Genomic DNA, 23,262 nt, shown 5'->3' with positions numbered 1-23,262 from the left:
CTCCGGACACATTCTTCGTTCTATTCTTCTACCCCGATATTGAATTATATTCGACAGATATTTATGCAAGATATCTCACCAAGGTTATTCTCGCTCATCCAGCAGCAGGACCATGCTGAAATTATTCGAGCTGTTTATGATAGCCTTCACGATTTCTTAAAAATTTACTTACTGTAGTTTTACCTGAATTCTTTCTAAAAATGATCACACCATTACAATATTTCTCAGTAAGTTATTAGTCCCAACCATGTTTGTGCCATTATCTGTATAAATTATTGATACTCTCCCCATGTCGCTACAAATCTCCTTAGATCTAGAATGAAAGTTTCTGCAGACAATGAGGTGACTGATTCTATGTGTATGGTCCTGTACACTTCACATGCGTATAAGACTATCCATACCTTCTCACCACTTTTGAGAATTAGCGGTCCAGCAAAATCTATACCAGAAACTTCGAGAGCATTTGACGTGTTGATTCTTTCTTTTGGTAGTGTTCACCTTTTGCGAATTGTACACCGGGATATAACTTATATAAGCTCTTCTTCCTCTTAGAATCCAAGATTTCTCCCTTATAATGCACAGTAATGTTTGAACTCCAGTGACCATTTAATCAATGAATAATTTAATGGAGAATCCATTTATAATATCAGTCGTGTTTTTATCCTCATAATTCCATCTTCATCTATTAATGCATGTATATTCTGAACTGTGTCGTTGAAACTCTTTCTGTGCTATCCCAATCAAAATATATTCTAATTTCTTTATCTCATTGAATGTTAACTCCTTACTTGTACTTTTATCTTTTTTCAATGAGTTATGAAGAATTCTTCATATCCAAACTACCATTCAACCTTGTAGGACGGAACGTCCTATAAAGGCTAAACTTACGTTAGTTACAAATACAAGTGGTAAATAAATATAGTTTAAAAAACACGCTTTAAAGAATATCGAACTGAAAAATATTTTTTTTAATTAACCTTGAAACAATAACGAACGAAAAATACTAGTATTATTGTAAAAGAAGCGACAGGTGCCTGCTTTTTTTTTCACAATAATACTGGTATTTTTCGTTCGTTATTGTTTTAAGCTTATTTAAAAAAAATAGCTATTTGTATAACAAGGGAGGAAAGTGTTACTTTTCCTCCCGAGAATGAAGTTTACTGCCCGACGCGTAGCGGAGGTAGGTAGATGTAAATTGTTATGACACTGTCATAAATACTATTTCAGGCTATGTATGCAAATGCAAGAAGGTTTGCCGATTGCTTAGAATTACACTTGTGAATCTATGAGAATCTAGAATTATCAACGGTTTTAATCATTAAGAATTCTAACTTCAATACCTAGATTAACAACTAAGATTCCCTTCTTATATGTTAGAGCTTTTGATAGAAAACCACTTTCCTGGAAGTCACACTCTTGATCAGTGACGACTCGTGCATTGGAGAACAGGGTCATAAAGATGATATACACTATACATACAGAAACCCGCCGGAGGCGCGAACATTTTTTGGGGAACCACACCTATTTAAAGCAAAATACGTAATATTTGCATAAATGCAAACAAAAATTGTATATTGCCGAAAATTATACGTATAAAACTGACCATTAAAAAAACAAAAACAAGGAAAAAGGGTTGCCTTTGAGTTATTTAATACAAATCATTTTTAATTTTTCATTTTCAAACACAGAAATTAAATTTAATAAATCTGAAGGAGACTTGCAATTTTGAAACATTTGAGCTATTAAGTCGTTGAAATTTTTGGGGAAAATCTTTGGTATAGGACGAAATCTTTTCAAACAACAACAAATCAAAGGTGTCCAATATTTCATTATAAATCTGTTTATAATTTTGTCTCAAATTGAGAGTTAAATCAATTGATTCGAAAATATTATTAAAAAATGTAAGTATCGTTATTTCTAAAATTCATCAAAATTTCTGTTAAATTGTTTAACCGTTGTTTTGTGTAATTAATATCTGTTAATTTATTTTGAAGAATAGAAAAAACAACATCGGTATGTTCAAATATTAATTTAAATATTTCTAACAAGAAACAAAACTTGTGATCATTTAAAATATATTTGAAACCTCTCGCCCCCCTAAGACTTTGGTCGTCGGTTTTAAAATCGTTACTGTTTAGGATAAAATCAAAGACACCAATCAATTTGTCTTTGTTTGAATGCACTGAAATTACTACTCTAGATGTAGAATTCCAACGCGTAGCGGCAAAAGTTGGCATTCGACTACCACATATTTCATTTAAAACATAGCTTCTTTTGGTGGATTTTGAAAACAATGCCGAAAATTCAAACAAACTTGAAAAAAATACGCGGCAATATTTTATGTTGTTGCACGCTTTGCTTAATACTAAATTTAGGGCATGGGCATGAAAATGCGTAAAAATAGCATGAGGAGCTATGGACTTTATTTTAGTTTGTGAACCATTTAAATGGCCGACCATGACCGCAGACCCATCATAGGTTTGCGCAATTAACTTTTGCCTAAAATTATAGGTGTCATACGTACGAAATGAAAATTAAACAGATGGTCAGCTGTGCGCCCAGATGAAACATCATGAAAACCCATAAAACGTTCTACCACATTACCATCTTTGACATATCTAAAAACGATTGAAAGTTGTGATACCTGTACAATATCGGTAGCTTCATCAATTTCTCATGCAAAAAAAGAAACACTTTCAATCTCCTTACTTATATTTTTCTCAATAATATATGCCACACTGTCTATAAGCTCATTTTGGATGGTTTTTGAGGTGCCCGAAAAAACGCTACCGTTTAGAAAAGTGCCAAATTGTGAATCATATTTGCCCCATAACATTAAAAGTTCCTTGTAATTGCCGCGATTGATCGAATCTTCGGTTTCATCGTGTCCGCGATTCTTGAGAACCCAAATAAATCGTAATATCGATAAGTCTTTTTAAATTCGACCGATTTTCCCTAACCTGATTATTAAAAGAAATTATGGCCTCTTTTTGAGCTGTTTCTAAAGATGTTGCTATATTTTGTTTGCTAAACAATTTTAATTTACAAGACAAAAATATATGCTCCTTAGATTTAAAATGTCTTTCTGTAGAACGAGGTAAATTTTTTAAATCGGAGTATCCTATTTTAGATCACGTTTGGTATTCGGTTTGTACGGAAAATAAAACACAGGGCCAACAAAAAAGTTTTTCTCGTTTAATGTAGCCGGTTAACCAATCGCATTTATCGTACCAACTAATATTAAATCCTCGATTTTGTCGATTATCTGATGCTTTAATTGAGATCAAATTTGGTTGATGCCTTCCCAGAGTTTTAATAATGTAAAATTTATTATCATAAGATAAAGACTTTACATTATTTGTCTGCAACCAATCGACTTTATTGTCATATTTTATAATTTCGTCCAACTTATCCATAATAAATGGAAAAAAACCTTACCGAAAAGTGAAAACCTGAAAACACCTGGAAATTGAAAGAAAACACATAATATTACCAAAAAGCACTGCTATAATACAATATAGTTTATACATAATACAATATAGTTTTATACACAAATAACAAATATTATCAAGAAACACTAAAACGATTTACCGAAATATTTTTCAGTCTCGGTCCGTCACGGCATCCCGTCTGAATAATTAAATAAAAAACAAACGCAGTCGTACACTAACGGAGATCAACTGGAGGCTAGCCTTCTCTAACGCTATAATTTCTGCAACCGAAATTACAAATAGGGACGTATGTTGCTGGTTGGTTCGGTTTAGCGGAGCTAGTGTTTTTTAAAGTGGTCTGAGGCTTGGCTCCCTTGCAACGTATGGCATCTATTACTTCGGTTTGATGGTTTATTCGTTCATGGGCGGTGCGTTTGACGTTTGTTGATGCAGGATACTGTGTAGTACGTACTACGTAGTGAATGCTAGTGTTTTTCGGGCATATTATGTATTTATATTAAAAATCAATGATAAAGTAATGATACCCAAGCATTTTTAGAAAAAATAATCATAATTATTTGTCAATAATCTTTTAGTATTGCGATGAATAGCCTCAAATTTTATGGGGAGGCTAAGCCTCCCTTGCCTCCTCTGACGAACCGCCGCTGCTCTTGATAACAACAGACCTCCCCTCTTTGATGGCGCCATACTCCCAAAAGAGGTTGTCACAGCACCGGCAGGTGAATGGGTTATCAAGTCGTTTCAGCTTCTCCCGAAGAGGATGGCGTATTTCCAGGTCGTCTTCAAAACGAACTGGAAATTATTTTACTCATTCTCTTAAACTTGTATAGAGCTAGTTTAGCGTATATACATCTATAGAGGGTCAGAAAGACTCACGCCCCAAATCGGTTGAAAGGACTTGAGAGGATACTAGACGGACACAACAGGAAGGCTGCTTTATATGTATCCCCCTAAATTATCTCTAGTATGCATATCAAACCGGCAAATCGACAGATTTATCATTAAGCAGCCTTGTAGAGAAAATTTCTTGAGAAAAAGGAGATTGCGGTTGCTGTATTCCTCGATATTGAAGGATCATTTGACAATGCACTACGTAAATCTATACGATCATCCATGGCTGGAAAAGGCATAGAAACGACCATAACCGGATGGATCAATGCCATGCTGGACAGCAACTACGACTGATGGATAGTCTGCTTCATGTCCTTCTTAGAAGAGAAGTACATCTGCAAGCTTATGCAGATTGCAGACGATCTTGTCATCTTGGTGTGGTGTAATATCCTCTAAAGCACGATGGACATGGTTCACAGTTGGTGCCAAAGGGAGAAGATGTCTGCCAACCCCAGCAAAACTGTGATGATGCTCTTCACCAGAAGGAGAACATTGGACGATATAACGCCACTTTTCCTCAATGGTGAGATCATTCCATTTGAAACGGATGTGAAATATCTTGGCATTGTACTAAACTAGAACTGTCATTTGGAGAAAGTTTTACACAAATCCAGACTGTCCGTATGGACATGTCGAAGGTTTTGTGGTAAAACATGGAGCACTTGCCTGGTGGTCCAAGGCTTTACAGAAAACGGCTCAGGCGAAGCTCCCTGGCTTACAGACAAGCTTGTCTGGCTATCTGTCGTGCCATCAGTACCACACCGTCAGCGGCCATGGAGGACTACCTCCTCTCCACATTTTCCTGGAGAAAGAGGCTAGATGGACTGCATATAGACTTGTGCACATCGCCAATTGCACAAAGCAATTTAATGCAGAGTACACTAGACCGCTGGCTGACACTGGAAATCACAGCATTCTGGGAATGACCTCTGACATTATATATATATATATATATATATATATATATATATATATATATATATATATATATATATATATGTGTGAACTGATTTCCGGGTATTGATCATCAGTGTTCTGTTATTATTTATTATTATTATTTATTATCCCAAATGGGACTGATCTCACGACGTTTCGACAAAGTCTCATTTGTCATCTACTTGTGATTTCTGTTAAGTGTTCGGAAGTCGACCGACCTTACTCGATCCGCTCCCTACTATACAAGTTAAGTGATGTTTGTTACGCGTTCGGAAATAGACTGTCCTTACACGATCTTCTTCCTACTATATAGTTATTGTACTTGAGTTCTTCTTCTTCTTGATTGACCTATTCTCCCCGTTTGAAATGTTAAATCTATCCGTCAGAATCTTAGGTTTAACAAAGTTGGTAACAAACTCAGTCACAGTTCCTGGTTATTAGGACACCATAAACCCCAAGATAGTTTTTTTCGTTTCTTCAAGTGGCATTTTTCGGTTCTCAGATATTTTTATTTTACTTCCGTTATATTCAGTTTCCGAATTCCGCAGTTTACTTGTGTAATATTTTCTTCCTTTCTTACAATTCTCGTCAGTTACGTTTCTTTCGATAATTTGTTACTCACAACTTCTTTCTCTCTTCAGTTTTTTTGTCATTCAACTTTTTTTGGACCATTTTCGTGATTGGCACTTTACATTGAAAATCATTTTTATAGAATCGCATTGTTAGTATGAAATCTGCAATGCTCTTTGAAACCTTCACTCCATCTTTATCTATCTACGACATTATCTACCAAGAATAGAAAAAAGTTTATTGTTTCGGTGGTTATTTGCCTTATGCTCGATATCACATTATCATGTATTTTGTCATAATTTAAGTAACAATAAAATGGTGAGATCATTCCATTTGAAACGGATGTGAAATATCTTGGCATTGTACTAAACTAGAACTGTCATTTGGAGAAAGTTTTACACAAATCCAGACTGTCCGTATGGACATGTCGAAGGTTTTGTGGTAAAACATGGAGCACTTGCCTGGTGGTCCAAGGCTTTACAGAAAACGGCTCAGGCGAAGCTCCCTGGCTTACAGACAAGCTTGTCTGGCTATCTGTCGTGCCATCAGTACCACACCGTCAGCGGCCATGGAGGACTACCTCCTCTCCACATTTTCCTGGAGAAAGAGGCTAGATGGACTGCATATAGACTTGTGCACATCGCCAATTGCACAAAGCAATTTAATGCAGAGTACACTAGACCGCTGGCTGACACTGGAAATCACAGCATTCTGGGAATGACCTCTGACATTATATATATATATATATATATATATATATATATATATATATATATATATATATATATATATATATATATATATATATATATATATATATATATATATATATATATATGTGTGAACTGATTTCCGGGTATTGATCATCAGTGTTCTGTTATTATTTATTATTATTATTTATTATCCCAAATGGGACTGATCTCACGACGTTTCGACAAAGTCTCATTTGTCATCTACTTGTGATTTCTGTTAAGTGTTCGGAAGTCGACCGACCTTACTCGATCCGCTCCCTACTATACAAGTTAAGTGATGTTTGTTACGCGTTCGGAAATAGACTGTCCTTACACGATCTTCTTCCTACTATATAGTTATTGTACTTGAGTTCTTCTTCTTCTTGATTGACCTATTCTCCCCGTTTGAAATGTTAAATCTATCCGTCAGAATCTTAGGTTTAACAAAGTTGGTAACAAACTCAGTCACAGTTCCTGGTTATTAGGACACCATAAACCCCAAGATAGTTTTTTTCGTTTCTTCAAGTGGCATTTTTCGGTTCTCAGATATTTTTATTTTACTTCCGTTATATTCAGTTTCCGAATTCCGCAGTTTACTTGTGTAATATTTTCTTCCTTTCTTACAATTCTCGTCAGTTACGTTTCTTTCGATAATTTGTTACTCACAACTTCTTTCTCTCTTCAGTTTTTTTGTCATTCAACTTTTTTTGGACCATTTTCGTGATTGGCACTTTACATTGAAAATCATTTTTATAGAATCGCATTGTTAGTATGAAATCTGCAATGCTCTTTGAAACCTTCACTCCATCTTTATCTATCTACGACATTATCTACCAAGAATAGAAAAAAGTTTATTGTTTCGGTGGTTATTTGCCTTATGCTCGATATCACATTATCATGTATTTTGTCATAATTTAAGTAACAATAAAATGTGACTGCTATGATTATCCATACAATTATAGTAATGACTTGTAATGAATCATCTGATATGCCACTTTTTCCCACATTAATTCACCTTATATCTCCGAATCATAACTCGATAATAAAAATTCAATAAATGATGGATGGGACAATTTTATATTTTCAATTTCTCACTTATTAAATATTCAAGAGGTTTTCCTAGACTGTAATTGTCATGGGATACGCACTTCTTTATCGACATGGACTCTGTACTTTCTCGAATGAATCAGCAAGTACTCAAAACCAGACAAAGTTCAGGTGCTTTCGTTAAAAAAAAACATCAGTAGGAAAGGTTTTGTTTATGCACAGTGATACATCATTCTGAAATATTAGAGATTAGTTTTGATTAGTTTTACATATAAATGCTCAACTCGAAATTTTGAAAAGAATAAAAGAGTTTTCTGGTAGTCCACAACCTTCCTAACATTTTCTAATGCTTTCCGATTTGATATTTTTGAATCAATAGCGTATTTTGAAAAACAATTGCAATCTTTCAATAATTATCTGGTGTTCAGTCCTGTGGCAGTAGTTATTTCAAGTTGTTGGTCACAATTTACTGTATTCAATATTTGTAAGAATATTTTCACTATTTTCTTCGATACATTTTTGGAATACAACAATACCATTCATAATCACTTCCTCATAACCATTTTTGTTCATAATGATCTAATTTTCATCAGAATAAAACGATTAGAAGAGTGGATATTTTTGTATCCAACACCAGACAGAACTGTTTCGACCTGCTATAGGTACATCATTGGAATTAGCATGGAAGTAGAAACCAAGGGAATGAGCACTTGAATCGCCAAGTGACGACTGAAGTATGGTAAACTCATGGTAAGATAAATCGAAACGTATTAGTCGTTATTCACTATTAGTAGAATTCACATCCTTTGGAAAGGCACTCAACGTCCGGTTTCGAAATCAAAATGTTTCAGTGTATATTAATAATAGTGCAAACAAGAATAAAGCATTTTTTGCTGTGAAATTTCATAAATAAGTTAATAATATATTCGTATGTTTACATTCGAGGCCATGAAAAGTTACAGAATGCTCGTTCGAAGCTATAACTTTTTTGTGTTATTTTATGCAATTAACTTTGAAGTTGTACTAAATAACTCACAAATACGCACAATGAATTGCTATAATGATAAATTTATTATTTGAATCAACAAAAATAATTTCACATGGTATCCATGAAATTTCATATGTTTTTCGCAATAGGTTTACGTATCTGATGTATCTGACAATATTCAAAATAAAATAACAAAAATCTCGATAGGTAGAATGACGGACTTCTGGACAAATTGAGCAACTCTACTCGAAACCAATCGTAATATTAATCGAATCGAGTCTTTTCCAGTTGACAGGCGATGCCGCTGCAGAGTAGGTCAAAAACTCTCAACCATACCTGATAGCAGGTGTCCCACAAGGTGCAGTGCTTTCGCCACACCTCCTCAGGGTATACACAGCAGACGAGCCCAAGCCGGAGAACAACTTCAACAAGTTGGTACTCTACGCGGACGACACAGCTCTGCTGGCGAGATCAACAAGCCGACCGTACGTCACTAGATACTTGCAGCAACAGGCAGATAGATTAGAGGAATAGGCCAACCTGTGGAAAATCAGTATAAACCCTGACAAGAGTCAGCCAATATTGTTCATCCAGAGGATGGTACACCCGGAAGAAAACGTCACCTTCAACGGACAAGAGATTCCGTGGACCAACGAAGCTAGATATCTGGAGGTCAACCTATACAAAATAGTCTAGTTCACATGTACTTTTTTTTGTAACATTTTCAGCCCTGTCCAAAAATTACGATCAAGGTGTCATTCGATTCGTATTTTTGCCTAGAAAGTTTAAGGAAAGGTCCGAAAACGCGCCGATAAAAATTACAAAAGTTATAAACAATTAAGTGAAAAAAAATGGGGCTTTAGTTTTTTCATAATATCTCTGAAAATTTTAAAAATTTTGTAAATTTGAAAAAAGATTGAGATCAATGAATTTGCGTAAAAAAAGTCGCGACTCCCGAAACTATATTTCGATTATTTATAATTATTACAGAGCCCTGAAAATAGAGCAAAAAGCGGGTAGTCCGGCTTCCGCGCGCCTTTCGTCACATAAAAACAAAAAAAAATATTTGAACATATTAAATGTAAATATTAAGGAATGAAAAAAATTCATGTAATGTTGGGATACATCAATAAACAGTAATCCGCAGTCAAAAAATTTCTATTCCAATTTCAACGTTAATTATAAATTTGCTAATTAATAACTTTTTCTGAATTGAAAGTTGATATAAAAATCCCTATAATTAATAAACTAAAACCCTGGCATTTTTTTCCTTTGGTGAAGTTATCCTTAATAGGCAAAAAAAATAGATTACCGTTACCAAAATAAAAAAATTGTTATTTTCTATTTTTTTATTGACAATTGAAAATTATAATTTTATAAAAAATACATTACAAATTTTTTTTTCTAATTTTCCATTGTTTCAATGTCTCATGACTAAAAACTAATTAATAATATTTTTTTTAAATTTTTGACAGCTATTGTTAATACATTTATTATAAACAAATGCATTGTTTATAAGCAATTCGATTTTTTTTTTGCATTATGTTAATGGAAAAAAATCATGATTTTTAGAAAAAAATGGTTTCTTAAAAAAATTTCTTTGTTGCTAAAAAATGCGTTTGTTAATCAACAATCGTTTTTTGCAACTAAATATTAAAAAGAAGGAACCGTTTTTTTTAATCATAAATTCTATTGTTCTTTACGGTTTTGAAAAAACTTTTTTTTTAATTGTTTATTTAAAAAAAAAATGTTATAAACAGAAGATTGGGGTTGGTTCAAATCTGGAACAATGTTCCTGCCGATAAAAACAACGGAAAAACTGGCGCCTGACGACTCACTTAAGCTAGTTAATTGTGCCTGCATAAAAAAGTATAATAATCGATGTAGATGTAAAAAAGCTGGGATTCTTTATTCATCTTTATGCAAAAATTGTAAAGGTGAAATATGTTCTAACAGTACAAGGCCATCACTTGATGATGACAATGATGATACTGATATGATCGGTCGATTAAATGCTATCGATAGTAATCCCGATGGAAATGAAGACGACCAATGATTATCAAGATTTTCCAGTAGGAAAAATAATAAAATTATAATATTATGATTTAATAAATTTTAAAAATAACTTTCAGAATGTTTTTGATTTAGTAAATTCCCTAAAACCTTGAAATTTTTCTTTTTTTAATAAATAACGATCAATAATTAAATAAATAATAGGACTACAACTTTAGTAAAAGGCTTAAATTGTTAATACATTCATAATGAACAAAAAAGACTTGAAGCATATTTGTCATAACTGCAATAGTTTAAAAGTTATTATAAAGTTAAGTTAAAGTTATATAATTATAAAAGCGAAGGAGCGAATGAAAAAGACAAGTAGTATCAAGATATCACAATATTGAAAGTTTGATAAAAAATAGAATAAATAAAAAAAACACATAGTTACTTTTATTGTAAAACAAAGTATTGAAAAAAAATTGTTTATAACAAAAATTTTTGTAAATAAACAATTAAAAAAAGAATGAAAAAACAGTTGTTTCAAAACCTTGAAGAACAATAGAATTTATGATCTAATATTTTAATATTTAGTTGCAAAAAAGACTGTTAATAATTAACAAACGCATATTTTAGCAACAGATATTTTTTTAAGAAACCATTTTTTTCAAATCATGATTTTTTTCAATAACATAGTGCAAAAAAAATTCAGAATTGTATGTATTTGTTTATAATGAATTTATTAACAATAGCTGTAAAAAATTAAAAATTAGATTTTACCCATGAGACATTGAAACAATAAAAATAAAAATAAATTTAAATGTATTTTTTATAAAATTATAATTTTCAATTGTTAATAAAAACATAGAAAATAACAATTTTTTTTATTTTGGCAACGGTAATCTATTTTTTTCCCTATTAAGGATAACTTCACCGAAGGAAAAAATGCCAGGGTTTTAGTTTAATAATTATAGGGATTTTTATATTTCAGAAAAAGTTATTAATTAACAAATTTACAATTAACGTTAAAATTGGGAAACAAATTTTTTGACTGCGGATTATTGTTTATTGATGTATCCCAACATTACATGAATTTTTTCATTCCTAAATATTTACATTTAATATGTTTAAATAATATTTTTTTTTATGTCAGAGTGACGAAAGGCGTGCGGAAGCCAGACTACCCTTTTTTGGCTCTGTAATAATTATAAATAATCGAGATACAGTTTCGGGAGTCGGGACTTTTTTCACGCAAATTCATTGATCTTTTCAAATCTTTTTTCAAATTTCCAAAATTTTGAAAATTTTCCGAGATATTGAGAAAAAACTAAAGCCCCATTTTTTTTCACTTAATTGTTTATAACTTTTGTAATTTTTATCGGCGCGTTTTCGGACCTTTCCTTGAACTTTCTAGCCAAAAATACGAATCGAATAACACCTTGGTCGTAATTTTTGGACGGGGCTGAAAAATGTCACCAAAAAGAGCTAAATCGAGTACATGTGAACCAGACTAAAAGATTAACGTTCAGTTCTCACGTACGGCAGAGAACTGCCCGACAAAACCTATTGTCAATAATGTGACGAAGAAGCAAAATGGGATTGAAAGTGAAGCTGCTAAAGACCGTAATATTACCGATAATCCTGAATGCCTGCACTGCCTGGGGTTAGTGCGCAACTACATACAGAAGACAAATCAGTCGCTTATGAACGCGTGCGTAAGGGCCGCCATAAACGCTCCAAGATATGTACCGAATAGGTACATATTCCGGGATCTAGACCTGAACATACACTTCGTAGACTACATGAGAAAACACGCAGAGGACACGTTTGAAAGAATTCGAGCGCACGACAATCCAGCGTTAAGCGATATATACAATGTACTGAACAGGGATGACCCCAGATTCCAAGAGAGGGACAAACATAGGTCAACGAAGCAGAACCAGAGACCGCTCCCGAGAGTCACTGTTAGGCGGCTTCGGTAAGTATAAAAATTTCTTAACCAGATTTCGAATTCATCTTCATTCAGATTCACTGAGAAACAAATATGCTCGCGACAAAATACAATCGTCTCCGGTTAGTTTTTGGGAACCCAATGCAAAAATTCAGTTAGGAAAGCCATGATAAAAGCAAATAACAGATTAGAAAGCAAAAGCACCTAAAGGCTGACTTTCGACTAAAAGAGGTCAGATGTCAATCTTGCTGAAGTGTCCATCAGTAAGTTGAAGACAGGCAAGGTCCACGTCGGGAAGGGTAGCTTGTAATATTCTCCAAAGCACGTTGGACGTTGTACACAATTGGTGCCTGAGGGAGCAGATGTCTGTCAACCCCAGCAAAACTGCGTTAATCCCCTTCACCAAGAGGAGAAAATTGGACGATCTAACGCCACCTTTCCTCAATGGTGAGGTGAAATATCTTTACACTATCCTTGATAAAAAACTCACCTGGAACGCTCACTTGGAAAAAGTTTTACACAAAGCCAGACTGTCTCTATGGATATATTGAAGGATTTGTGGTAAAACTCGGGGTTTAGGTCCCAAACAAATCCACCGGATTTATATGATGATTGTTAGACCAATGATCACTTATGGTGCAATTGCCTGGTGCCCGAAAACTTCACAGAAAACGGCCCCAGCGAAGCTCTCTGGCTTACAGAGACAGGCTTGTCTGGCTATCAGTAGTGTCATCAGTACCACACCGTCAGCGGCCATGAAGATCCTTCTAGATCTACCTCCTCTCCAAATTTTTCTGGAGAGAGAGGCTAGATGGACTGCATATAGACTTGTGCACTTTGTCAATTGCACAAATCAATTCAATGCAGAGTGCAACAGACTGTTGGTTGACACTGGAAGTCATAGCATTCTGGAAATGACCTCTGACTTTATGCCTCCAACTGCCTTATAAAGTACTATTCCCGAGTAAAGAGGACTGGATCCTCCGAGGGAAGGAAATAGAGCAGATAGTTGTTGGTTCACAGATGGATCAAAAACACCTCCCGGTTCTGGTGCAGGTGTTTTTAGTCGCAGACCCAGGACAGAGATATCTACCTGCCTAGGAACTTATGCGTCTGTATTTCAAGCGGAAATTTACGCTATTGAATTGTGTGCGGAGAGATTGGATAAATCCAACCTCACTCACAAGTCAATAAAAATATTCTCGGACAGTCAAGCGGCGTTGGAAGCTCTTGGCTCCTACCGAGCAACGTCTAAATTGGTAGCAAACTGCCAAAAAAGACTCTCCTTGATAGGAAGACTAAACAGATTGTCTCTGGTCTGGATTCCTGGCCATACTGGCCTGAGAGGCAATGAAGCTGCTGACTCTCTTGCAAAGGAGGGTGCTGCAAGCGGCTTCATTGGACCAGAACCTGTCATTGGCATTGCTTTGGGCTTTGCCGAACACACACTGAACACCTGGATGGCGAGAAGAGTTATGGACTTCTGGCAGAATCTTCCAGGATTGGCTCACTCCAAGGCGTTTATTCACCCTTCGAAGCTTGATACCAAACAGATGTTGGACTACAGTGGGAATGAACTACGATATCTAACAGGCCTTCTTACAGGTCACTGTCATTTGAATCATCATATGCAGAGACTTGGACTGTCGGAAGACAGTGTGTGCCGCCTCTGTTTGGAAAATGATGAAACAGCATAGTATATACTTTGTGCCTGTTCGGCAGAGCCGTACTCTTACCATCAGACCTGAAGAACCACTCACCATACAAACTAATAATCGGCTTCGTTAAGAAGCTGGGTTTATTTGGCCAAGTGTGAATAGGTGTGAGCCACAATAAACCCTTGCAGGTTGCGGTGGAAGCTCTCTTTAGACCTAACCTAACCCAACCTGAGTTGAAGACTGCTCCGGAGGAGCGGGGGTGGATGGACGAGATGGGATGTTCTGCACACGGTAACCGTGGTGGAGAAGATTTCAACTCAGGGCCTCAACCGGGGAGGGGGCATGGAGGGGATAGGTAGAATTGGAAAATCTGGCGTAAAATGAATTTATTGAAAATACTTTTTTCACAACAGAACAAAAATACAGTCTTTCGACTTGCTTTTCGATAACCAAGTCAGCGTTGTGAGGAGATTACTAAAACAAAAATTTACGATATGTTAGTGTTTATATATGTATGTAGACTAGGGATACGCCGAATATCCGTTTGGTATTCGGTATTTTGCATCTTTTTCAATATTTGTATTCAGCCGAATCATTCCGTTTGGGTGCCGAATATATTCGGTTTGACTATTTCAATTTTTTGGCTACACGACATGGTATAGGACTAAAAGACAAAACTTCTTATGAGATATTTATGTTATATCATGAGTCAAAGAAATCATATGAAGAATGTTTGAATGAAGCGAATGAAAAGAAGCAAATCAAAACAATATTTTGTTTTCAAACTTGAATTAAATCAACAGTCATTTTCAAACCTAAATCAACATTTTTAAACCTCAATCAAATCCACATTTCTTTTCAAAACTTATATCGACATTTATCTTTATTCAAAAATTGTATTTTATCATATGCGACCATAGTAGTTATTTTTTCTTTTTCTAATTTCCTGTGCGTATTTCGGTTGTGTTTTTAAATTTTAATTGATAATTAGTGCTTTAACTGAAGGGAAATACCCATTACGTGCATTGTGGTTGGCTGTGGATCTCGTAACAACAGGGATAAAGTCGGGTTTTACTCTGTTCTTACAGTTGCAAAACATAAGTTTTTGACTAATAAAAATGAGTTATCCAGAACGCGAAAAGCCCTATGGTTAGCTGCAATCAAGCGAGATGATCTTACGGATTCGAAGATCAAGTATCAGAAAGTCTGCAGCAGACATTTTATAACAGGTGAGTCTCTGGATACTTCGAAAGCTATTTTGCATTTAGTGAAAACTACTTGATGATATACATATTATTTTCAGGCAAACCTGCTTCTTTAGAGGATGGGTTCCTTCGCAGAACACGGGACATTCAGCACAAAATGTTCGAAAGAGTTGTAAAGATGTTGAAAGAAAAGCGAGGTTGGATAAAAAAAAATTATCTCAAGTAAGTGGTGTTGTTGCAGGTGAAATACTTTGTAGGTATTAACATGATTTTGAAATGTATTTTGTTGACAGAATGAACCCCAATCTTATATGAATATTGACTTTGATAATGATGAACCTAGAGATGGACAAGAAACAGGCATTTTAACACGGACTGATTTAACGATGAAAGAACTAGCTCTGAAATTTGAACAACTGACTAAAAAGACTATTACATAAATCGTACGTTGGGTGTTGTAATATTGAAACTCTTATTATATATTCTTTGTAAATTCATCAATTAAAAGTCGATATTCATGGTACACAGCACATTTATTAAATAAAAACATAGACAATAGATAAACATATCTCAAGAAAACTCAAAATAGAGCTTTTCATACAAAACAAGTTCAACAATTCAACAACAATTATAAACTCGCAATCCGTTTCATGTACTGGTACAATTGGGACCATCTGTGTTTGCCATTGGCCACACAGCTCCTATATCTGTGCATGACATTGCCGCTTTCTTGATATTTGCATAATCAGCAGCAAATAATATGGCGCCAACGTGACTACAAACTTCCCTGTTTCCGGCCATGAAAGTACATCATAGCAAAAGATGGAAGCGTATGTACACATACGCTTCCATCTTTTGCTATGATGCACCAAACATCTAAAGGTTTCGCATTTGCTTTCTGTGAATGCTAGACCTGAAAATGAGTTATTAAGATTAGTATCTACTGTAAGAATCACTGGGACGTTCAAATGAAAAATTGAATCATTCTCTTGATCAATAAAGAAGACAATAAACATAGCAAGTCACTGGTATAGCTGATCGTGGATACACACAGTTTCACGTGTATCACTTCTTATATGAATTAACTATACCATTAGGAAATCAGAAATTTAGCATACTGCTAGCTTAGAAAAAGTCACCTGTCCAACTAAAATGTATAAATTGTTCTCAATCTTTATTCCCACCTTCACAACGAAGCCAGATTAGAAATATTTATAGGATTCCAAACCTTTATATGCCTTCATCTGCACATGCGAATAAAAGATGAAGGTGAAAACTAAATACGAAGCAATATCCACATATGTATCTGGAGGAAAACCATCAATTGAATAATCCACATTAGAGACATTCAATGAGAAAGGGTCTAAACCATTGACCAATCTCATCTTCATTATAATATCTGTAACACAATGATAAAATGTAAACAGATGATGGTGTATTTTTATGAACATACCGTTTAGCAACGTCTCTGCTGTTCAGCAATAGTCATTTCAAGTATTCACTTTCTATTTTGATTGAATTTAAACACCACAAAAGCTCCAAAAATGTTAAAAACACTCCACAATAGCCAACGACACAGAAACCAATGATGCTCTTATGACAATAATCAGATTGTTTGCCCTACATCGCCATATTGGTTCACGTGGTTTGGATTGATCTATATACGGTCAAGGTTAAACCGATTAGTATTCGGTTTTCGGTGAAACCACTATTTGGCTAATGTCGACTAACCTTTACCCCCCGCTGTTTTATGAACAGCGACAAAGGTAAACATTAGAAAATGTATGGAATAGTCATTTACATATGAATGGAGTGAAATACATAATCAGAATGACGCAAATTTGGGTGGATATCAGGTATCAAAACATGTATGAAGGTGAAGGTTAGTCTACATCATATAAAAATACTAACATACCGTGGGTTGGGCTACCTATCGAGCGCGTCCTTCTCGGTTATTTCATTAAAAGCCGTGTAACATTGATTTCACAGTCATATTCACAAATTTCCGCCTAATCGAACTTCAATGGTTTTTGCTCTCTCTTTCTCTCTCTAGACTACAGTCTAGACTGTAGTCTAGAGAGAGCCCGTAGGTTGGGCTGCCTATGGGGCGCGTCCCCAAGTGGCGGATAGGGGAACGGCCAGGGGACTGGAGGTCCTATCCGGGAAGCCAATGTGGCCTAACGGACGGGGTTGACGGACTCCTGGTCAGTGGCAGAAATAAGTAGGGTGAGGGGAACTAAAACCCCCCAAAAGCCCTGCAAAACATGCCATCGCAGACCAAGCTAAGATGTAAGGAATCGTGTCGACAGCTGAATGGCCGCAGGGTTATATGCGGTTACGAACGATCCCCTTGAGGAACCGGGCGAAAACTCATTGTAACCAGCCTTCCTCTGGTAATGCGGTAATGACCAACCCTTCCCTTGCTACTCGTGGGAACATACATGGACACTAAAGGAAAGAACAAAAAACCAACCAATCCCGAGGCTGGACAGCAATGCTCACCTCAATTTAGGGCGGGGGCTGGGGATGAACAGAAATGCTCACCCCAAGATACCGCTCAGAAAGAGGCTGGACATAGCAGACCACCTCGCGATGCAACGCAAAGGCCAAGGCGTAACTGTATCAGCGGCGCCGCTGATACGCTTACGTATCAGCCTATGGCACAATTCAGCACCTCGAATCTCACTGCGGTCAAAGTTGAATGTCCAGTTGGGAAAGGCAAATATATGGCGTTGATAATCGCATCGGTGTACCTCCCTTCAGATGCAGACACCCTACCACCGACCAGAGAAATGGAGGTACTAGTGGACCACTGGAGCTCATATTGGGTTGCGACTCAAACTCTCACCACGTGAGCTGGGGCAGCAAGGATATCAACGCCCGAGGTAAGTCACTATATGAATATATAATACAGAAAGATCTAACAATATTGAACAGAGGCACGGAGCCAACATTTATTAATGCCCGTAGCCAAACGTTAATAGATATCACGCTCACGACAGCCGAAATATCAAACAAAATCCAAGACTGGCAAGTCTCGGACTATATCTCTATGTCAGACCACCGCTGGCTGACCTATACGGTAAGCCAGGATCTCAGGACTACTGTAAAATCCCGTGACCCGAAGAGGACGGATGTAGCTCTCTACAATCGACTCTTAAGAGGAGCTCTGCGGGAAACAGAGGTCCTGACTCCTGGCAACAATGAAGAACTGGAAAGGTACACAGTATCTATCCACAACACAATAGACACTGCCTATAAGGAATCCTGTCCAATGAGGATGGTTCAAACGCATGGCACAACCAACACATGGTGGTGCCCTGAATTGGAACACCTCAGGAAGACAGCGAGAATGACCTTTAACAAGGCAAAACGTACAATACTCGAAGAGGACTGGGCTATATATCAAGCCAACCTCAGAGAGTTCAAAAAAGTCTGCAGACGAAAACAAAGAGAAGCCTGGAGAGCCTATTGTGAGGCAGTCGAAGACTTTTCACTAGCTTCTAGGCTACAGAAGGCTCTCAAATGACCACCATTAGACTATCGGCATCCTGACGAGGGAAAATGGCGACAAAGCCGCCAACCTCCAGGAGAGGGCTGAGATTCTTATGGAAACTCACTTCCCAGGTTCTGTCTTTCCTGGAATGAGGACAAAATAAGATGGGCTATATCGGCCTTTTTCCCTTCAAGTCACCAGGGCCTGACGGTATAAGACCAGCCCTACTTCAGTGGACACTGACTGTACACAGACTGGACACTCTTATGCCACACCTGGTTGGAATATTCAGAGCCTCTCTAGCTCTGAGGTATATTCCCAGTAAGTGGAGAGAAGTAAGAGTAGTATTTATACCCAAACCAGGTAGGATGGACTACACCCTACCAAAAACATTCCGACCAATTAGTCTCACATCGTTTTTCTTAAAAACCATGGAGAGGCTATGTGAGCGGTATATAAGAGATGAAGTACTTGTTAACAACCCACTTCATCCAAATCAGCATGCATATACTCCGGGAAGGTCTACTGATTCGGCCCTTCACCATGTGGTTGGCAGAATCGAGAGATCATTGGACAACAAAGAATCCACCCTAGGTATATTCATAGATATTGAGGGAGCGTTTGATAAAACAACCTTTCCAACAATTACCCAGCAACTACACTCCAGGAATGTACCCCTGGTAGTAGGAGAATGGATACTCCAGATGCTCTCTAGCAGAGCAATAAGTATTAATGTAGAAGACATCACAGTAAAAGGACTGGTCATGAGGGGATGTCCACAGGGAGGGGTCTTATCACTCCTTCTCTGGAACATAGTTCTGGATACCCTAATTAATCACCTTAACAAAAATGGATTCTACACAATTGCATACGCAGATGACATAGTTATCTTGCAGACCGGCAAATTTGTAAACACACTGTGCGATAGAGCGCAGGATGGGCTCAAATTAATATAAACATGGTGTAAGGAACACTCACTGTCGATCAATCCCAAGAAGACTGAGATGGTCCTTTTCACCAGGAAAAGAAGTTTAACGGGCTTAAAACCTCCCGAAATCTTCAAAAGCCAACTAAACTTCTCTGAAGAGGTGAAATACCTTGGTATTATCCTCGACAATAAGCTAACATGGAACTCTCATCTACAGAGTAGAGCAAAAAGAGCATACGTGGCTTATGAGCAATGTCGGAGGACAGTGGGACGCGCATGGGGTCTTTCACCCCGTGTAGTCGCCTGGATCTACACTGCAATAATAAGACCTATGTTAACGTATGGAGCCATTGCATGGGGACCGAAAGTTCTACAAGCAACGGCCATCCAAAAATTATATCAAATACAGCGACTGGCTTGTTTAAACATCACAGGAGCCATGAGAACAACATCAACCGCGGCAATGGAATTAATCACGGGTCTGACCCCTCTGGATCTGTACCTTAAGGAGGTTGCGTTGATGGCCATGGTACGATTGCACACGGCTGGTGAAAACCTAGAAGTAGGAATGGGTTGATTGAGGCTGGGCCTATGGCGGAAAGCGCTTACTGCGCAACCTCTGCTGCAGGCAACAATGTATGCAATTGAACCCAGGTTTGTGTTTAATAAACCCTACAAAATACAAATTAAGCAGAACACAGAGTCAGATGCTACAAATGCAATACGGATTTATACGGATGGCTCAAAAACCAAAGAAGGCTCAGGATGTGGAGTGTACTCCAGATCACTAAGCCTAAGGATTAAGTGGGGAATGGGAAGAAATACCAGCGTGGTCCAAACAGAACTGGCTGGTATCTCAATCGCCACAAAAGAAATAACCAAGAAAAGAATTTCTGGCAAAAACATAACAATCTGCACTGATAACAGACAAGCACTATTAGCCTTGAACAGACACCGTGTTACTTCAGGGCTAGCACTAGAGTGCCACCAAGATTTAGCCAAAGCCTCGGTAGATGATAACATTATCCTGAGGTGGGTTAAAGGGCACGACAGGAGTAAAGGTAATCGCATTGCCGACTCTTTAGCCAAGGAAGCGGCTGGACTAAGAATTTTAGGACCAAGTGGCACCCACGGCCTGATGACTTCGACAATTGCGGAACTAGTCAAATGTTACACCCATGCTCAATCTTTAAAGAGATGGGATGAAATCAAAGGATATAATTTTGCCAGGATCACCTTGGGCGACCCTGGGAAGCTGGCGCCGAAGAAATATCTTTCGATGACCAGGAGAAATCTACGCCTTACAGTAGGATTTCTGACTTGCCACTGTCAGCTAAGGAAACACCTACATAATATGGGGCAGGATGTGTGAACAGGAAGATGAGACTGTCAGGCATGTCCTGTGCGAGTGCCCGGAGTTATCGTCAATAAGAGAGTGTGTGTTCGGCGAGTCTTGGCCTACAACTGCCGATATAAAGGAGATGTATTCCAGCGACCTGTCCACCTTCCTGGAAAGGTCAGGATGGACGACGACCTAGGAGGACAACTCCTCGGGAGGATGTACAATGGGTCACATGTGGCCTAAATGCGTGGGCTTACACTCACCCTCCCTACTCTACAGATACAGATACCGTACATTTTAGTTTTATAGTATATTTCAAGAATAAGGAAGAGTAAATTCTCGGAACATAAATACCATATAGATGCCAATTTATTAAGAAATCTTCCAGTGTTAAAATTCAGCCAAGATAACTTTGAATGGTTTTTCGGAAACGTGAAGCCAATCGAGGAGACACTTGTCGGGGCCAGTTGCGTGAATGTCTGAGGCCAGTCCAATTGAATGAGAACTTGTTCACTCGGCGAAACTATTGCCACGGCAGTCGGTAATGAAAAATGGCTATTGAACAGAGATAGTCACGAAGCTTCATCGCAATTGATAAAAGAGTTACGAAAGGAGGATCCATTGGAAAATTGCAAACTGGCCCAAAACGTGCCCTACCACGTTCAAACGGCGCAAAATTGTCAAGGCAACTGCCATGATAGAGTGGTGGGGGCGTCACTGCGCCCAGTCAATTGTCTTCTGTCTACTCCTGGAAACAGTCAAGTGGCAGGGCCACAGAACTATAAATTAAGTTATAGTTCTGTGTGCAGATCAGTTGACAGAACGATTATGGATTATGTCCATAATAGTTGAAGTTGACACGCCAATTGAGCGTGTTTACACATAGCCAATAATTTTATATCAGTAAGCTGTCCTCTGTCAATTGTCTCTTCAACTGACATCGTGTAAACGCGGCTCACGATCGCATTGGGAGTACAATTATAATCCAACCGCGAAACAGTCCAAAGGTATATACAGAAAAATTGTTAACCATTTGGAATTGAAGGATAGTTTTAGAGGAAATTGTATACCTTTCCAACAAATATCTTTATTAAATTGTTCATCTGCTATACAACAAATAAATAACAGACCTTATAGATTCTGCTTAGTCTAAATTGCCCTATGTTGCCTATTTGTCTGAAGTTGGCAAGCAAGTTATTATTTATATAGCCGGATTTGCAGTAAAAGTCTATTTAACGTTTACCTACATAGTCATCAATGCATCAATATCTTGTTTTCTAATTATGCTTCAATATTACTTAAGGACAAGGATAATTTAATTTATCCATCTGAGAGTGTTGTTGACATTTGTGAATTATGTGAAAAAATAATCAAATATCACTTAAATTTATGTGAAGGAAACATTTCGAAAAATCTGATTAACCAAAAATATTGTATCAGACCCTTGAAAATTCTGTAAATGTTGGAATTTTTTCTAATTTGTGGATCCATCAAACCACGTATCAGAATTGATAAGAGGTATTTCTGAAAAATATATGGATATACGATTCCATTTTAAAACAAAGACAACTAATTTTATAGAAACGAAAAGATAGCTTCTTAATAAATTCATTCTTTTCAAGGGACAATAATTTTTTACAATTTGTTCAAGTAAATATCTAATATATCGAATATAAAACCTATGTTTACTATTTACTTTAGATATGTATCGATAAAAATTAAATAAAAATGTTATTGTCTCAATATTATTTTATTAACATTCTATCCATATCTATTGTTACGTTATCCCCCGTGGGTTGACCAATAATTGACTACACTGAATAATCAAACCTAACTTTATTTAACTATGAATACAACAAACACTTCAACTATTATTTGAATGTCTATCGCCTTACTGGATCACTTCGCGTACCGCACTGTAACTTCCATTTGACTGTGTCGATACGCTCCTGGCTAGCGTTTATATATCGTAAGCGAATGCAGTAGAAATTTCGCCGAAGTTCCATCTAAATCGGTAGCATTATTTTCGCTGCTTCTAGAGCGGCAGGGAACATTCGCGCGCTCTCAGCTAC

The 23,262-nt window shown here is 36.9% G+C and overlaps 2 long non-coding RNA genes across 2 annotated transcripts; one reads left to right on the top strand and one right to left on the bottom strand.

Moving 5' to 3' along the window:
* The first annotated feature begins 15,163 nt into the window (after positions 1-15,163).
* Positions 15,164-15,845, top strand: LOC141483377 (uncharacterized). The gene is made up of 3 exons (XR_012466056.1): positions 15,164-15,448; positions 15,523-15,646; positions 15,718-15,845. It is a non-coding gene; the product is annotated as an uncharacterized lncRNA (long non-coding RNA).
* Positions 15,846-15,945: 100 nt separating this feature from the next.
* On the bottom strand, positions 15,946-17,119 carry LOC141483378 (uncharacterized). Its single transcript, XR_012466057.1, has 3 exons — positions 16,878-17,119; positions 16,564-16,823; positions 15,946-16,337 (listed from the first exon to the last, which is right to left on the bottom strand). It is a non-coding gene; the product is annotated as an uncharacterized lncRNA (long non-coding RNA).
* Positions 17,120-23,262: the final 6,143 nt, after the last annotated feature.

This window comes from Leptinotarsa decemlineata, unplaced genomic scaffold (assembly GCF_025532065.1).
Source record: "Leptinotarsa decemlineata unplaced genomic scaffold, Ldec_3_MD MMD2_tig00003335_RagTag_RagTag, whole genome shotgun sequence".
Classification (NCBI taxonomy): domain Eukaryota; kingdom Metazoa; phylum Arthropoda; class Insecta; order Coleoptera; family Chrysomelidae; genus Leptinotarsa; species Leptinotarsa decemlineata.
This window is presented reverse-complemented; position numbering and strand designations above follow the sequence as displayed.